This window comes from Alligator mississippiensis, chromosome 1 (assembly GCF_030867095.1).
Source record: "Alligator mississippiensis isolate rAllMis1 chromosome 1, rAllMis1, whole genome shotgun sequence".
Lineage (NCBI taxonomy): Eukaryota > Metazoa > Chordata > Crocodylia > Alligatoridae > Alligator > Alligator mississippiensis.
In genome coordinates, this window is record NC_081824.1 from 83,609,323 (window position 1) to 83,627,381 (window position 18,059).

At 43.5% G+C, this 18,059-nt stretch overlaps 1 long non-coding RNA gene across 4 annotated transcripts in view; it reads left to right on the forward strand.

Moving 5' to 3' along the window:
* The window catches only part of LOC132252103 (uncharacterized), a 519,299-nt gene that overhangs the window by 260,477 nt on the left and 240,763 nt on the right, over positions 1-18,059 (forward strand). For all 4 annotated transcript variants that reach the window (XR_009463852.1, XR_009463853.1, XR_009463850.1 and 1 more), the window contains one exon: positions 1,443-1,519. This is a non-coding gene — a long non-coding RNA (uncharacterized LOC132252103). The remainder of the gene's footprint in view (positions 1-1,442; positions 1,520-18,059) is intronic.

Below are 18,059 nucleotides of genomic sequence, written 5' to 3' on the forward strand. Positions count from 1 at the left end.
TTAATTCAGAGGTTTTATTTAAAACCTTTTTCATACAAAATAGTCTAGAATACAAATTATTTGACAACTGCATATTAGTTCTTTGAAATAACTACCAATGCTGGGATAGAATATAAAGCATCACCTTTCACATTTTGCTGTTCAAATTTGGGTGACTTCTAAAGTTTTTGGATTTGTATGTGTGTTTTTTTTTCAGTATAAAATTCTTAACTACCAGGTATGTTTTATTGCCTTTTATTAACACATGAATGGTAAGCAGCATGGTAAAAGTAGTTTCTATTTGTTCCAAAAAAGATTCATTCATCATTTAATGATATTAGTGTATTTTGGAAATGCTGAAAATGCAGGCAATAGGCCAGATTTAGATTAGAAGGTAGCAAACAACATAACTTAGAAAAACAAGAAAATAGATATCTCTTTAATGGAAGGAAATTGGATTCAGCATATACACTGGTGCATAAGTGTGGTAAAGAAGCCCCAAAACATAGGCAATAGTTCAATAAAAATAAAACAGAAACATTACATACTAATCAACCATAAAGGGCTTATCACTTGAGTTTCTTTTACTCCTGATAAGTGGTCACTAATGATAATGAGCTAATGATTGAAGTGGAGTATCCAAAGCAGAGGGGTAGTAGAGATCTTTTCTCATGTCCTGAGCTTCAGTACCAAAAAAATTGTGAGGATAATTTGTTTTGCTACATTTCATCAGGCAGAAAGAATCATTAAAAGACTATGAAAATCCAGTTCACCTGACAGAGTTTAACCCTACTTTTCAGCCACCAGAACCTCCTCTCTCATAGACACTGACAGCATCCATTTTCAACAGTGCTCCAGCCAAAATACAGTATGTGGGATGAACTTGCTTTACTTCATTTCAAACTTGTCTGAACTTAGTGGCTTAATATATTTGATTTTAATGTTCTTGAGTTTGCATTTCAGTTAGGATAGACTAAGGGGAAAGGGAGGGAGATGAGACAAAATTCAATGCAAAAATAATTTGAAAAACAAGCAGGAAAAACTTGATTCTGTTTGTGTGTATCACATGCAAGGAACATTTTTTTTCCTCAAAACCTGCCATGTCCTGGGCACAAAGTCTTCTGTTTAGTTAGAAAATCACGTTTACTTTTATATTTTCTTAGAATGAAAAAATATCTATAGGGGGAAATGCCTCAAGGCTGAATTAGTTTCATGAGCTGCATTTGAGAGGTTCAGGGCACTTTGAGCTCCATCAGCCTATCATAAGTACATAGCATAACTGTGATGGAAGGATACTGCATTTATGATGTTAATACCAATAATTTGTGCTTACATCTAATACTCCCACCCTTCAGTGTCTTCTTTGTCACTACTTTGTCTGACTAAATGGTCCTGTTACGCACATAGTGAGCAGTGCATGTTAACAATTAATACTAATTTTCCTGTAATGTTTTTGTTTTTAGGGAGCTTTCACCATCCTGAAACTTGAGAGGATTTGAGTGGTCAAGGAGTAGATTGGCATCAGTTTTAAACATTTAAGGTATGAGAAAAATACAATAATTAATCCTTTTCTATCAATTAGCAGTACTAGCACACAGGTAGGTGAAGTGATTTATTTGCATCCGGCTTCCTAGTATTTTATTTCGAAAGCAAAACACATAAGTTTGTAATAAGAGAACCTATGACATGAATATCCACTTCATCCCCTAGCAAAATCTGCCCATCTTTCAGTTAAATCACTTAGTAGTCAAGTTTATTCCTGTGGTGGCCATACAATCTATGCCTAGTGTTTGCTATTTCTATGTACATATTTATGCATTTTAACCAAACTAGCTTGGCCACTATTTCATGAGCAGGGATCCTGGTTTTCTGTTTAAAAATCACAATTTTCTTTGATAAAAAATCCCAAGTTCTCTGATTAAATACCATTATGTATAGGTATCAGTTGAAAACAATGTTTTATTGATAAATTTATAATTTTAAAGCAATTTGGAAGCCTACCACTGACTCAATCATTATTATAAAATAAATTCTAAATAGCTATATATTTTGGTAAATGATTTTGTTTTTTTTTATCATAGATCAGAGCTCATCCTAGCTCCTTCACTCACCACTATGCTTGATCAGCTGCAGTTGTGTTCCCCCCCCCCCCCAACACACTCGCCTCCACTTTGTGGTGCTTAGCAGCCCTGATATGCCTATGCCCTGCCCCTGCCCATGCTGTTGCCCCTCGCTCCTGCTAGTGACCCTTAGTCCCAACCCATAGCCCCCCCCAGCCCTGCCAGTGCCCCTCACTCCTGACCTGCAGCTCCCAGGCCCTGGCGTTGCCCTTCACTTCCAACCCACAGTCCCCTAACCCTGCCAGTGCCCCTCACTCACAACCCGCCACCCCCCCCAAGACCTTCTGGTACCCCTCACTCACAACCTGCAGCCTTTATATTCTATACATTCAGGTGAATGCAGTCTGTTACTTCCACAGCACAGCCCAGCCCCAGTTCAAAGTTACATTTTGGTACCAGGATGCTGGCACAAAGTGTACATAAAACTTGTTTGAGGGTTATTCCGGGGTACTGCTGAGCCATAAAAGTAGCTTGTACATTTCCACCCTGCTTGGCACACAGTATAGGGAATGTGACTTAGACACTTGGGCATAACAGCCCCTGAGGAGATCATGGATAGCTGTTCTACTCTATTTTGAAGACTAATTTGGTCCTGGAGTAAAGACGTGACTTAAAGCAATGACCTAAAAGAGCTGTTCTCCTCTCCTTGGTGCTGTGCCAAGTGCAGATAGCTCCAGTCAGGTTATATCATCCTCTAAGTTCATTTTATTTACATTTTTAATTTAGAATTTGTTGCACAGGTCTTAGCAGAGAAGGTTCTACTGAGTCTCTTGCCTTGATGGTTGAAACTCCCACATCGCCTTCACGAGTCGCAAGTCTCCAATCCGTATATTCTTGCTCTCCTGATCAAAAAATTACGTTTTCTTTTCTTGATGCTCACCAGTTTTCCCCAGCAACAGTGACAGGACTGACGGAGCAGGAATTACAGTTCCCCTGAGATCTGCTGCTTCAGGGCCAAGGGAGTGAACAGAGAGGGCCTTTGGCCAATACCATGCTTTCACTCCTCTTTTACAAAGGAAGGAGATCCTTTCTGTATATGGTTATTTTTGGTGCAAAGACTGAAGGAAATGGACTAGTGAAGACGTCGCACACTACTGTTTCTGGTTCTCTCTTTGCTTCTTTTAAAACTCTCTTTTTTCCTTCATATATGATCAGTTAAAGAACCTGCTTTCACTATCCATGAAACCCGCTATCTGGTGATTTTGTGCGCTACACTCTTGTGGCAGGAGTCATGAGATCATGCTGTTACACATCATAAAGCAAGTCCTGATCTGTAAGAATTTTTCAGTTCTTGAAGAAATATTGGTTTCGATCTGCATGTCATTTGTGAGGGACGTAAGTCAAACAGCAAGGGAGTTTGCACTCTATTTTTAATATCTTTAAGAGTCCATTTTGAGGGAACAGAATAGCTCCCTGGTAACTGGGCATTGGGTTTGGTTGAGATCCCTGAAGGAGGAAATGATCTGCATGCCATTGTGGTTACCTCTGAAGGATTAGTATGTAAAATATAGGAATTACAGGTGCAATTAGTATGCCTAAATAAACTCTGGCACAGTTTATGCTGGAACTTATTGCTCCTGGGTGCAACGTATACATATTCACCCAGGACCGCAGCACATTGAGCCTGGGCAGTACAACCCTAGCTGGCAGGAGGTCTAGGATGTCATCAGCCTGCCAGGCTGGAGCTGCTCCTCCCCAGCTCAGTGTGCGGTGGAGGTGTGAACAACATGCGCCCCCAGTGGCTGGGGGGGCATGGCTGTGCTGGTGGTGGCGGGAGTGCAGTGGCAGTGGTGGGATCCCAGCAACGATAAGCTGGGAGCTCCTGCAGATGCCACCGGCACTGTCAGTGGTGCCTTTTTTCAGGGGGTGCGCCACCACACTCAGGGGGTGCACATGGACTCGCGTACATCCCCTACGCATCGCCCCTGAGTTGAGGGGTTGGCTGGGGCACAGGCAGGCAGCCCCTGCACTATAGCACCCTTGTGTCCCAGCCAGCCCCAGACACTGTCTACACATGTGTTGCGGTGGGGTAAATAACGGAGTAGGATAATATACTTGTGCTGGGCAGTACTATTCTACAGTGGAATTAATTAGTTTACTCTGGCCTAATAGCACTACACCTGTAGACAGTGGGCACATCTACACATGCATTTACTCTGTCTTAAGTTTACACAGGTGTAAACTAATCTGGTGTAAGCCCTTTTGGGCAGGCGTCTATACATGCGGGGATTAGGGAGAAGATTTGCACCCAGTTTCCTGCAGCCTTTCAATTGGCCCTTGCTGCCATCAAGGGGAGCTCCAGGCTCTCCCTGGATGCTACCCCAGGGTCTGGCAGGGAGCACTGGGCAAGGAGACAGCTGTCTCCTGGCCCAGGGGGCTGCCTGCTGCTGGAATGGGGACAATGCCCCCTGCCCTGGCAGCAGGGAGCTCCTGGCCCTGGCTCCATGATCAAGGGAACGGGGCTTGCAAAGAACTGCAGGGGAGGGGCAGGCCCTAGCCTCCTGCCCTCTGCCCCAATCTGCTGGTGGGGCAGATTGCAGTTAGCTTGCTGCTAGCTGTTCCACCAGTGAATCAGGGCAGGGGAATAGGACCTACCTCACCCCTGCAGGTCTTTTGTGCCTTTATTGCCCAATTGGAGCATAGGGCTAGGACCTGCCCCTGACTGGGACAGTTTCCAGCCAGCCCTGGGCTGCATGGGGAAGTCTGGATGTGCAGCTCAGAGCTGGCTGGGGGCTGCTTGAAACAGGATGTGTCTCCCACTAACTCCAGGCTGCAGATACTTCCCCACATAGCCTGGAGCTGGCTGGGAACTGTCTTGGTCAGGCGCAGGTGATCAGGGAACAGAGGGTGGAAGCTCCCTGCTGCTGAGGCAGGGGGACATTGTCCCCACCTGGGCATGTAGGGCAGGGGCTTGGGAGCTTGTTCCTGCCCAGCTCTGAGTGTGGAGCTGGTGGCGGAGAACAGGTTGGGGAGCCTGTTCCCACCCCAGCCCCTGCTCCCCAATCATGACTTCAGAAAAGGGGGCTTGGAGCTTGCTGCTGCAAGGTCAGGGGGATATAGTCCCTGCTGGGGTTTCTGTGGTGAAGCCTACCCCAACAGCAGGCACATCCCAGGGGCAGGGACCTATCTCTTGCCCCCTGGTGGATGGCTGACAGAGAGGAGATTTTTCCCTTTGTCCAGCATCTGTACGAGCACTATATTGCCATTAATCCTGAGTTAATTTACTAGTTGCATTTGCAGGTTGAAAATTTACTCAGGATTAGTGGGGTTTACTGTGAAGTAAGCATGTGCATGAGTACATGCACATGCTTACTTTAAAGTAAACTATGATAATGCAAAGTTGAGTGTGTTGTGTATACATGCCCAGTGATGCTTTACTGCGGAGCTAATGAGTCAACTCCGCAGTGAAACCCATGTGTAGATGCCCCCACCGTAAAGAGTATACTTGAGTTCCACATTTGATGATTACTTCTCCATTGCAGAACCATCCAACAGGGCCCTGACATCTGCAGTTGCTGAGCACAGGAATGAAAATACAGCTCAACTTGTTGGTTGCTTTTCTACTGCATTTTCAAATTGAGCCTCAAAACGTATCTCATCTCCCTTAAATTTCTCTTTTAAGTTCTCTTTCACTTTCCTCTTATTTTTCTCCATGGTATTCTCTCTGTATTATATTACTTAACTCTGTAAAACATTGTGGAATGCAATTTGAATTTTATTACAGTTTATTAACCATCAAAAAAGCAGTGTCACTATGATTTATACATTTGGGGGGAATCCAGAATTTCAGAGTTACTCTATACTGTAATTTTGAAACTGGAATTGATATAAGTTGTGTGACTAGACAAGAATTGTAGGACATGTGTAATAATTATGTTTTGTCAATTTTTGTTAAGCTCTTTAGGATATTTCAGGCAAAATATAATTTTCTCCAATATTTGTTTTCATGCAGTTATCCAAAAGGGGTTTTGAAATGTTTTCACAGCATGAGAACATATTAACAGAAAACAACTTATTCACCATTTGCTCTTCTATTCATAATCATGTAATATCCATATATTCTTTGAATTTTAATAATATTACTGCTTTACAATAGTAATTACTTTTTATAACTGAAAGCATAAGTAAAATGTAATTCAAATGCCAGCTGCCTGTTTTACCTGTTTTCTCAGTTTCTCTCTAGATTAATCTGCTAATACAGCAGAGAAGAAATAGGAGTCTAACCTCTGTTACAGATATGTTGTACAACCTTGGCCAAATTGCTTAAACTCTAGGTGAAATCTTGACCTCATTAAAGTCAATAGGATTTGTGCAATTGATTTGAATGGGGTCAAGATATCACATTTTATCCCTCAGTTTCCAGCAAAAATCGGGATACTGCTTACATATATCTCAGAGCTCGCGTGAAGCTAAATTAATCGGTAAAGTACTTTGGGATTCTCAGAGGTGCAATAGAAACTGAAAGTACTATTATTTATATATTGTGTAAGGAGAAACCAGAAAGATATAAGAGCATTGATAAAAATCTGTATCACAGAGTAATTTCTTCTACCATTGCAAACCTTTTCTATTTGTTGTCAAAAGCCTTATAACTGATGAAAAGCGCATAATGCTATCAAGCTAATTCAAGTGATGCTCTGGCTGTACATAAGATCATGATGAAGGTGTTTTTTGCTATTTACTTGTTCACAGATATTTTGGTGTCGAACCTTTCACCCCAAACTTTATATACAATAAACAAAGGAATAAGCTTCCTCACCACTGCTGCACATCTGTTACTGGTGTTAAAACAGTATACAAAAAAAAATTTGTTACCATCATGTTTTACTCAGCTTGGTCCATTTTTTGCACACAAATTTGCCTCACGTTTGTAGCAGTATTAAAAGTCGTATGCTGAAATAGCTGGATGGAATCATGGGCCTGATACATGGAAGTCAGCTTGTAGTCAGGACATTTAGGTTTTATTCCTTTTGCTGCCACTTTCTGGTTTTGTTATTTTCAATGACTGGTTTAATTTCTTTATGCTTTAGTTTTCCCATTGGGAGAACAGAGATATTTGCTATCTTTTTGGACTTTAAAGTTCTTTGCATTTTCTGTTTCCAGCCATCTTGTTCTGACACCTTTAGCTATGAGAACTTATTTATATGTATCTTTAAATTCATGTACGTATATGTATTGCTTTCTTATTGTGAAGATATTACTTAAAGCTTGACCTCTCAACCCACCTCAAGAAATAACAATTGGGGTCTGATTTTGAATTCTTCTCATTCCTGTTAATTTCAGAGGTGTTTTGGTTGTGCAAGGAATGCAGGATTGCATGTGAAGCAGAACGCTAGGGGAGAGAGCTTGGGGGAAAACAGAGTTTGTATTTTTTGTTCATGGTGTTAATCTTCAAATGCGGCATAGGGAAAATATAAGCCACTACAATCTATATGAAAGTTGAAGGGAAAACCAGGAAATGAATTGTGAATCAACTCCAGTAAAGATCAATGGAGAGATCTCGGGAAATAAAGCACCAATTTGATTAGGTCTGTGGGAGATCTCGGCTCAAATGTTTTTACCTATACAGGAAACAAATATCCACATTGTTCTTAAAGCACGTTATAGTCCCATCACTTCCCAATGCTACAGTCCTTCCTTGAGCGTAGCACAGGCACCTTAAGGCAGTCCAACCTAAAAGACACTTCATAATCTGTCAGATTGCCCTAATTGCATGGGGAGGGTTAGTTTTGAGCATTCAAAGGATCATAGGAAAATAGGGCTGGAAGAGACCTCACCAGGTCATCTAGTCCAGCCCCCTGTCAAGTAGGTCTGTGTGAAGCTTTGGATATTGATTCGATTCGGAGGAGATTTGGCTTCAGGGGGCTCATGGAAGAGCCCCCCACATGGCACGGGGCAGTGGGGGGTAGCAGGGATGGCCCCCTGCTGGGCAGGAATGGTAAGTGTGGGGGGGGTTGGTTTTTTTTCTTAAAGGGCCAGAGATGGGGTGGGTGGGGCAGCTATGGTGGGGACTGGGGGAACAGGGGGGGTGGGGAGCTCTTGCAGAGCCTCCAAACACACAGCGTGGGGCAGTGAGGGGCAGCAGGAATAGCTCCCCCCCCCCTCACCTGGCAACACCCAGTGAGTCAGGGCATTTTGTTTCCCCAAGTGCCAGGAGCTGGGGTGGGCAGGGCAGCCATTGCCAGGGCTGGGAGAGCAGGCAGGGGATGAGCCTGGGTGATTCAGACATTTGGCAACGACTGAATCTCCAAATCAGATTCGGCCGTATTGATTTGGGACAGTGATTTGAATCACCGAATCGAATCACTGTCCTCCGAATTGGCTGAAACTGAATCTGAAACGAATACTAGCCATTTTGCACAGGCCTACTGTCAAGTAGTGTCATCCCTGACTAAACCATCCCAGCCAAGTATAAACCTGCTAACCTGCTCTTGAAAACTTCTAAGGACAAAGATTCCACAATTTTCCTACCTTATTCCTATTCTTGACCATGCTCATAGTGAGAAGTTTCTTCCTAATTTCCAAACGCAATTTCCTCCACTGAAGTGTGAGGCCATTGCTCCTAGTTCTGGCCCTTACAGCCTCAAAGAAAATCCCACCCCCATCCTCTCTATAATCACCTTTCATGTATTTGAAAACTGGTATTAAATCTTTCAACAGTGTTGAAAGGCAAGGTTGTTAAAGTCAAGGTTGCATCACATCCACTGCTCTCCCCTTATGCACAGAGCCTGGATGTGTCTACACAAGACACTTACTGTAGAGTAGACTAAATTAGACCTTAAAAATGCTCTTCAGTAAATGTATCATGTCTACATATGCAGCCCTATAAGGCTGCAGCAAATGAATTCACTCTGCAGTAGGGTAGTACTTATAAATGAAAGTACTGCCCTGCTGCAGAGTTTTTTTGTGCTGAGCAGCACATGTGTACATGCTGACCTGGCTGTTTGGGGCACAAAGTTGTTTCAGTGAGGGAGCTGCCTGCCAGTGAGCCCCACACTGTAGCACCCTTGTGCCCCAGCTAGATCCTCGGCAGCACGTTGATTTAGGTTGGAGGAGCTCTGGGCTAGAAGGCTACCTTCCCCCGTCCCCGGCCACCTGCTAGCTGGGACTGCTCTGACCTGGCTCAGTGTGCTGCAGTTCTGGGCACATATGTAAACACAGTGCCTAGGAGCAATAAACTCCAGTGCAACATGTGCCAGAGTTTATTGTTGCATGCTAATGGCATGTGTAGATGCTCCCCCTGATTCTTTGTCACAGAAGGAAATCATTGGTCAGGCATGATTTGGTCTTGGTGAATCCAGGCTGGCTGTTCCTTATTACCTTGTTTTCCTCTAGGTGCTTCATGAAGGATTCCTTGAGGACCTGCTCCACAATCCCCCCAGGTATAGAGGTCAGGCTGACTGGTCTGTAGCTCCCTGGATCTTCCTTCTTCCCTTTCTTACATATGGACACTATATTTGCCATTTTCCAATTATCCAGGAACTTACCCCAACCTCCACAAGTTGTCAAAGAGGATAGCCAATGGCTCCAAAATTACCTCAGCTAATACCTTCAGTACCTAAGGGTACACCCCTTCTGGCCTTTCCAACTTGAAAGCATCTAGATTCCTGAGTAATTCCTAACCTGTTCTGTCTGACTGTTGTTTGACTCCTTCCCTATCTTTGCTGCTAACTACACCCGTCGTTTCATGGCTGCTCCCATTTCTGAAAACAGAAGTAAAAAAGGAATTAAATACTTCATCCTTCTTGGCATCATTCTACATTTCATAATGGACCTATGGTTTTTCCGGTCTTCCTTTTACTTTCGACACTTATAATAGCCATTTCTATTGTCCTTTGAACCCCTCAACAAGTGCAGGTAAAGGCATGGTGGGATCTAATGCATGATCCACACAATCATGCCTCCTGCCATGCCCCATGTGCATGGAAGGAGGTATGTTGTGGGATTCTGCATTAGATCCCATCATGTTTATTGCCGACATAGGGGCATGATGCCCTCGCCAAGGCTGTATGTGAAACCCTCAGGGCTGGGAGTTCATGGCAGCCACAATCTCCCAGCCTCAGAGGTTCATGAAACCCCTAGGGCTGGGGGTTTGCTATATGCCCCACAGCTGCCAAGCCTCAGCTGGGTCTTGGCAACCAGCATCCACAGCTGGGGAGCTCTGGGTCCCTGTGTTGCCAGGACCCAGTCCCAGCTGGGCATGATGCACCCCTGTCGCTGGGAGCCCTGTCAGCTGTAGGGGGAGACCCTGCTACACATAAATTAAAGCTTGATTGCAACCAACTATAAAGTTAGTACACATTTTCGAGGTCTAAATTTATAGCTGGTTGGAGCATTTTATAGCATGATAGGTACTTTGAGCATGTAGCTGGTCTCAAGGTAATTGGTTAATTGTGTAATACCTGTAACATGTAGACGGGGGCCTTTATGTCTTTTGCCAGCGGCATCTCAAATTGTTCCTTGACCTTCCTAATTTTCTTCTTGCATGCTTATGTTAAAATTTTAAACTATTGTATAGTACTATGACCAAGTTTCCATTTTTGTATGATTCTTTTTTTGAATTTCAACTCCTTGAAGAGATTGCTGTCTTGATAGGCTGGTCTCTTATTACACTTCCCAGTCTTCCACCTTATTGCACTTCATTGGATAGCTTCCTCCTGTGTCCTTAAAAGGGCCTTCTTAAAGTATAGCCAGCTCTCCTGGACTCCTTTTCCACTCAGAATTGCTTCCCAAGGGATCCTTCCCACCAGGACCATGAGTTTATTAAACTCTGCTTTTCAAAGTCTGGTATGTATAATTTCATAGTTTCTTCATACTCTTGCGTTAGTGCATTAATGTTTCAGGTATATAATGGACTGTCCTATCCTCTCCCTGAAAACATTGCTAAGGCTTCCATTATTGCTTCCCCTTACTAAATTTTTATCCAGGTCCCAGAGGCTTTAGTTACCTCTCAGCTTTTGTCTCCATCTCTGGTGAACTTAGTTTACAGCCCTCCTCACTAGGTTAGTAAGCTTCTGCATGAAGATGGATGAGTGAGCTGCCTTTGTAGCAGTTCCACTTGTTGATAGCATGTGAAGCAAGAAAAATTACATTAAAATCAAACTTTGTCTCCTTCAAGAGATGGAGCCTCACTAAAATTAGAAAATAAAAAAGTCCAGTTATATGTAGTGGGCATAACTTACAGTTAAGGTTGGTTTCAAATCTCTGAGATACTATTATAAGTGATAGAGTTGTAGATCTATAAGAAATATTTGTTTATACCATGATTTTTAAGTCTTAGGCAAATCTTCTAAATCTGATTTTCTGGTGACAGAACTGAAGCTTCTAACAAGATGACTCAGCAAAGGTCCCAAATGTTGGAAATGTAGGTCTTTGGAAATACATGTGTGAGAGTGCACACATTTTAACTGTAGAGTTGTATTAGGAAATACCCTGTGTATATATAATTATACTAGGACATTAAATAAAATGCATTGCAAGATGTGACAGACAAAAATTAATCTGGGCAAATTTCATAACATTTGAACCCACAGGAGTCAAGCATTTACTGTCAGCTAGCTTGCTGACTCTAAGTGAAATTTGTGGGGAATTGGTTGATGGTCATCACTTGAATTTCTGACTCAGATTAAGTAAAACAATTCAGCATGTGCTTACATGTAAGAGCTATATGCCCCCTATCACATAGACAGGTGGCAAGAGCAATTATGAAAGGCCAGCTTCTCCATTTCTCTGTCAGGTGGGTAGGGAGCTTGTGTCAGAGGTCATGAGTCTGTCTCCTCAGTGCAGCTGAGATGGTGCATGAGGTGATGTAATCTATTCCATATACCAGTGTGGGATTACTTCTCTCCTGGAGAAGTAAAACGTGAAAACGAAGAAATGAATTGTAATTTGTGAGTTCCCAGGTCCACTATTTTCTATTCATTCAGTGCTCTAAATTAAAAGCCTTATTTAAAATATGGTCTTTTGAAAGGAAGTACATTTTAAAAGGCCAGAGGGCTACACAATGAAGGGCTGCTGAAAAAGCAGCAGTGTTCATGGGGAATCTGGACAGACAAGGTTCTTTGGGTGAATCTGATATCTTTTATTAGGCCAAATAGTTGGAAAAATTCTTTGCGAGCTTTCAGGTACAAATATGTACTTTAAACCCTTTATCCATCCTTCACTCCTGTTTCCTCTTTCATCATTCCTACTCCTTTCTTCTTTTCTTTTGTTATTTTCTCTTTCTTCTCTGTCTCCTCCTTCACTGTCTGTTTTCCTCCTGTCCATAGTAAATTTATAACAAAAAAAAGCATCTTGGATACAGCTCAAGTGTAGCTGAGCTTCAGTCTCTCTTCTGCTGGTGCTCCAAAGGAAACTAGCTTCCTCTTTCAGACAGGACTCAGCAGTGCTTAAGCAACAGCTTGGGTTAAAGCTTACTGACTATGAGATAGGGAGGGAATGAAAGGAAGAGATGGCAAGTCTTTGTAGGGATTACAAGTGTGCTGCTTTTACAGTCAAAACTCATAGATTTCATAAATATTAGAACTGGAGGGGACCGTGTGATATTTAAGATAAGGAAACTTTCATTCTATTAAATGTAATTCCGGATTGGAGAGGGAGCTTAACATTTTTTTTTAAAGTGGGGTAGGAGGGAGAAGATAGTAAGAGTTTCCTATCACTTTCCCTAGGCCACATTCTCATTTACACTATGGTTTTTATAGCACTCTAGGAGTGTAAAGGGCCCTAGGGTAGGTACAAACTTTTCTGCCATAGCACTTCCTGGGGGGAAGTGGGCAGCAGAGTCCCTCAGGGCTCAGTCCTTGGGCCCGCGCTGTTCAATTTCTTTATCAGCGATTTGGACAACGGGGTGAAAAGCAACCTGTTAAATTTGCTGATGATACCAAAATTTGGGGTGAGGTGGGCACGTCAGTAGGGAGGGAAAGACTGCAGAATGACCTGGATAGGTTGCAGGGGTGGGCTAACAAAAACAGGATGCATTTCAATACTGACAAGAGCAGGGTGCTGCACTTGGGCAGTAGTAACCAGCAGCACACTTATAAGATGGGTAACTCCCTTCTTGAGAGCACGGAGGCAGAAAGGGATCTTGGAGTCATCATTGACTCCAAAATGAACATGGGCCGACGTTGCGAGGTCACGGTCGGCAGAGCTAACCAGACCTTATTGTGCATCCACAAGTGCATCTCAAGTAGGTCCAAGGAGGTGATCCTCTCCCTCTACATGACACTGGTCAGGCCACAGCTGGAGTACTGTGTCCAGTTCTGGGCACCCCACTTCAAGAGGGATGTGGACAACATTGAGAGGGTCCAGAGGAGGGCCATCCACATGATCCGGGGACAGCAGGGCAGACCCTACAATGAGAGGCTACGGGACCTGAACCTGTTCAGCCTTCACAAGAGAAGGCTTAGGGGGGACCTGGTGACTGTCTATAAACTCACTAGGGGGGACCAGAAGGGTTTGGGGGAGACATTGTTTCCCCTAGCGCCCCCCCGGGATAACAAAGAATAATGGCCACAAGTTGTTGGAGAGTAGGTTTAGATTAGACATCTGTAGGAACTACTTCACAGTTAGGGTGGCTAGGATCTGGAACTAACTTCCAAAGGAAGTGGTGCTGGCTCCTACCCTGGGGGTCTTTAAGAAGCGGCTTGATGCCTACCTGACTGGGGTCAATTAAGCCCTGTTTTCCTCCTGCCCAGGCAGGGGGTCAGACTTGAAGATCTACATGGTCCCTTCCGACCCTACTTCTATGATTCTATGATAGGGACCTTGAGGATAAATAAGAATATGGTCCTATAAGGCTAGATAAGAACATAGGAAATGTCATTTACTGGGATAGACCTTAGGTCCATCTACTCAATGCTGAGAGGGAGGGTGAACAGGACATGTCCAGAATTTTCTCCCATTGCAACTCCAGCATTCAGAGATTTGGGAAGTTCTGATTCAGAGGCTGTACTCTTATCTACTATGTCCAATACCTACTGATGGGCCCTTCCTCCAAGAACTGGTTCACTGTCCCTTTAAACTCGGTTAAGCCAGTATCCTCTACAACATCTTGTGGCAGTGAGTTCCACAAGCTAATTACATGCAGTGTAAAAAACTTCATTTTGGCTAATACCATATTTAATTTCATATAAGATGACCCTCCCCATAATAATTGGATTCTATATCTGGAAAATTTATATTTTTTATAACTTTCCAGATACAGAATCTTATTATTTGAGGTTTGCCTTGAATTTGTCCCCCTCCCACTGCTACAGCAGGGAAAATAAATTGTAGCAGGGAGACAGGTGGCCCCTTACTCTCTGCCCCCCTAATTTCTTCCCCACCTTACTACCAGACCACATGGAAATGAAGGCCAAATTTAAAAACACTTGGTATATCTAGGCAGACAAGGTTCCTTGGGTGAATTTGATATCTTTTATTAGACCAACCCAAATGGTTGGAGAATAGTTATTAAGCAAGCTTTCGGGTTCAAAAACCCTTCGTCAGGCTAAGGAAGCTGCAGCAGTTGGTGTGTGCTCTTCCAGGATGGAATGAAAAGTAAACAAGCCAGGGGCTGGGCTGGGCTGGGCTGGGCTGGGCTGGGCTGGGGAGTCAGTTGCCAGGCAGATTATAATATAATTATATATATGGGTATATCTACACATCCTAGTAAGACAATTGAATAAACTCTGGCACAGTTCATGCCAGAGTTTATTGCTCCTGGGTGCACCATTTACATGTGTGCCTGGTACTGCTGTATGTTGAGCTGCGTCAGAGCAGCTGCAGCTGGCAGGGCACTGTGGGGTGTCAGCCCGTCAGCCTGGGGCTGCTCCAGCCTGGCTCAACATGTTGCAGAGGGGCTGGCTGGAGCCTGAGGGTACTTCCATGTGGGGATAGTCAGCAGGCAGCCCCCACACGGAAGTACCCTCATGCTCCAGCCATGAGCATCTACACATGCGTTATGGTGGAGTATATAACGCCTTTGTAGATTAGTACTTGTGTCTGGCAGGACTGCCCTACAGGGGAGTTAATTTCATAGACATTAGACATTAGGGGCTGGAAGGGACCTTGTGAGATCAAGTCCAGCCTCCCTGCCAGAGGCAGGAGGTCTGCAGGGATCAAATGATCCCAGCAAGATAAACATCCAAACACATTTTGAATGAGTCTAGAGTAGGTGCTCTTAGACATTTGGACTGTAAAGAAGCTTTCCCTTATAGTGAGTCTGAATAAGCCTTCTTGAAGTTTGTCACCATTAGACCTAATTATTCTTTGGGGAGCCCTGGTGAACAAGTGTTTTCCCAGATCCTGATATACCCCACTTATATACTTATAGGGGTAAATTAGTTTACTCCATCCTAATAGCACCACATGTATAAACACTGACATTTTACGGCAGAGCTAATTAGGCAACTGCAGTAAACAGTTCATATAGATATGTCCACTGCTTCAAAATAAATAAGCCTGTAGTATTTTGCATAAAGGCAAATCATTATGCGTACCTATATACTTAGTTCATCCAGAATTTTACCTTTTGTGAAATTGCTGCAAGGTTTTGGTACAGGTGCTCCATAAATACACTTTTAAGTAACACTTTGACTCCTGCTTAGAGAGAGTATAAACTTTTTTTTATATTTTCTGTATTCCAAGCCCAATTAGCCAAAACAAATTCCAAATTCGAGTCAGTCCAGAACCATAAGTGGCCCTACTACCGGCAAACATCCTTCACCTCCAGTTGGGGCTTCAGATGTTTCCAAAACCATTGGCGGACATTCTAGTTGCAGGCCCAAGCCTGGAGGCTTGGGGTTCGGATGCCCCTGAGTTTCACTTGTCCTCAGCCATAAGGGAGCAGTCTCCCATTTCCATAAAGTGGGCTTAAAGCCAAGACCTTCCCACTCCAGCAGCTAAGTGAAAGGTTTACTATACTGTACCTTGGCAGGTACTATCCCCCTGCCAGGAGTCAGGTGTTCCCCAGTGTGACTAGGAAGACCGCCTCCTTGGTCATGGTGTGTCCCTTGCCCAGTAAGCATAAACTACACTTGATCTAAGCTGACAAGAGGCCAAGAAGTGATGTTTCTTTGTTTGTTTTATATAATTTTTTTGTGTTCCAAGTCAAATCAGCCAAATCAAGTCTAAATCTGTGTATCAGTCCAGAACCATAAGTGGTCCTACAACCGACAAACGTCGGGGGCTTCAGATATTTCCAAAATCTTTTGGTAGGTGTCCTATGTGCAGGCCCAAGCCTGCAGGCTTGGGATTCGGATGCCCCCAAGTTTTGCCTGCCCTCAGCCATATGGCCACAGAAGCAAAATAAGGAGGAGCCTCCTATTTCTATAAAGTGGGCTTCAAGCCCCAACACCTTGTGGGTACTAAACCACACCAGAACAGTTATCCCTGTGAACATTTAAGGAAAACTTCCTTCTTGGACCCAGATGCATGGTATTTCCCCTGCCAGGTAACCTACCACAAGGATAGATTAATACAGCCCATTTGAATATGATATATGCTAATGCCCATTGCACCCAGTCCTCCCCTGTGCTCTTTTTCAAGTCATGGTGAGCCAAAATAGTGAATATATTTTGACATCCTATTCACTCCCATATGAGCTGTGCCTTTCTTTCCCATTTCCAGTAATTCCTATTTCTTCACCATCCTTAAAATGTCTGGCAAATATCACCAAACAGAGCCCAAACAGTTCACCCAGAATCCCCCTATCACCCCTCAAAGGTTCTTTATCAGAATTAGTGCCCAAAATGGGCATGTCCAGATGAGCATGCATGTGTGGTATGGGATGCCACAGACCCGCAAACTGCACGCATTGCACAGGCAGGCATCTGTTGCCTGCCTAAATAGCAGCACGGTGGGGGGTTTTGACACCGGGAGATCCCAGTTTAAAAAAAAAAAGGACCTGAAAAAAACCAGGGTGGTGCACATGGCAGCAGTATGTGCTGCCTGAAACCAGAGCCTGGATGGCCAGAGCCATGCTCTGGCTGCTAGCCAGGCTCCACGTGCCCAGATTGCTGCCGCTGGAACACTGGCCCCAGCCTCCTCTACCCCACCTGGGGCAACTTGCCAGGCACCAGAGCATGTGTGCACAGGCACTCCCTAGGGACAAGTAGCAGCAGAAGCACAACTATGTGCCACTGCTGTTTGTCCCCAGGGAAATGCATGTGTGCTCTCATCTGGATGCACCCTATGGGCTGTATGTTTTTTAGTCATGTTCAGTGTTGGTTGCATTTAATCAACTTCATAGCTGGTTTCCATTACTGAGCACCTGCTTCTTTTGATAGCAGTTTAGTGGTAGACAGTGTATGGAATGAAGTTTCCTTGTATGTGAAAGTAAAAGGAGGAACTTTTTTTCCCATCCTGATTGGGGCAAAAACCCCTCATCTTATATCTGAGTAAATACAGTATTTTATTTTTTTTTTTTTACTACTTGGATGACAAGAAAAAGTTTCTGAAACTCTGGGAGTTCTCATACATGCCTGTAACATGATTGTAAATGTCTAGTGAGTCAGTTTGAACTCTGCTTTGGATAACACATGCCTAAAGTTTTAAACTAGAAGCAAAACTCCCAGTTCCTCTGTTCGCATGCTCACCCTAGATAAGAAATGTGTTTTGCTTTAATGTTATGCATGTAAAGTGTAACCAGAGATTAGGAAAAAGGGAAAGTGCTTGATGAATTACCTGTAAAAAAAACCATACATCTTCAGCTGTGAAATACAGTCTAAAAAGTCACTAATGTTTGTGACCTGAACAACCTGTAATTTATTCTTTAAATGTTCAGTATTACATAGGAAAAAAAGTCTCCAATACATGCGAGTCACAATCTGAGTTGCTTGCATACATCTGCAGGAGCCTAGAGTCTATGAATTGAATGCATGTTACCATTCCTGGTAAATACTAATTTCAGCTGCTAGTGTGAGGAGTCATTGCTCATTCTACAAAACTCTGCCAGTGCCCCTCATTCTTTGCTTTAATATC